This window comes from Limulus polyphemus, unplaced genomic scaffold (genome assembly GCF_000517525.1).
Source record: "Limulus polyphemus unplaced genomic scaffold, Limulus_polyphemus-2.1.2 Scaffold1942, whole genome shotgun sequence".
NCBI lineage: Eukaryota > Metazoa > Arthropoda > Merostomata > Xiphosura > Limulidae > Limulus > Limulus polyphemus.
The window spans coordinates 153,209-154,541 of record NW_013667552.1 but is presented as its reverse complement, the minus strand read 5'-3'; positions in this window follow the sequence as shown (position 1 = coordinate 154,541).

The following is a 1,333-nucleotide window of genomic DNA, read 5'->3' as shown; positions in this document are numbered from 1 at the left end:
TTTTAATGTTACATTGTCAAGATTATACTCATATAAAGAAAAACAAACTGGTAAATTAATTTATTAAAGAAGTAACATCTAAAAAAACAGTAACAATTAAGTAACATCTACAATAAAAACAACAAAAGAACTGTTTTGTTCTCTGTACTTTCACAAATATTTCCATAAAACAACAAACCACAGGCAAATGTCAATTCAATTTTCTTTTTCTTTTTTATGAGTACCAATGTAGGTACAACAAAATATTTCATATGTTATATTGTATTTATCCAAAAGCACCATACATATAGTTATCCTGCTGGTTATGCAAAGACATTATGTCCATAACTGACTGTATACATGTTAAAAGATTCCTAACAATTCAGCAATTTGTTATAAATCGTTTAGTTTGCAAGGTAGAATGTGTGATACCTAAACACAATACATCTTCAATACCATCAGAAGTCAATTATTCATACATCAACACTGAAAGAATAAAAGGTATAACTTTTCTAAATGAAAATGTGTTTCCTATAGATACTTCCCTTCACTCACAAGATTATATTTTCTCACTTTGTGCTGTCCTCTGTATGCAAATTTTTACAGAAGCACATGCTCCAAGCCTTCATCACCTCCCTGTTCAAAGTTCCAGCACATCTATCATGCAAATCATCATGTGTCACCTCTCCATCAATAGGAGCGCACTACTATCACATGACGCATGGGACTCCCTCTACCGAACTATCACTTCAAAGTTTGGCAGAAGACACGAGCACTGGAAGATTGTGGGGAGCACAGGTGGGAGGTGTGATTGGAGGGAAGTACATATCAGAAATACATTTACATTTAGGAAAATATAACTTCCGATAAGGTACTCACCCTCCGCTCACATGAAATGGTGGAGGGAGTGGTGCGAGGGAAGCACAGGCATATCCCTTGAAAGCATCCGGAGGACACCCCCGATATGGGAGGAACAGATTATCTGAGGATTATCACATCTGAGCCAGGTATCTCTTAACTGCACAATGAAAAGTGGGCAAATAACAATGTGTTCCATGTCTTAGAGTGGCTAGGGCATGATGGACCATACGTGGTAAGTCAACTACATCCAAAACCTCACTCGCTGGGTACCGACATCCTCGTGAAGGTAAGATGAGGATCATACTGTCTGATCTAGCATTTGACTCTAGGAACTCACAGGGTGGCCTAATGCTATGGATATAGGAATGTGTCATCCAGAATCTGAGGTAAGTCAATTGCTTGCACTAAACCCCCGCAGTCGTGAAACCAGCCTGAAATTAACCCAGGTCAGTAACAACATTGCCACCCATTGAGGCAAAACCCAGAACAGAAG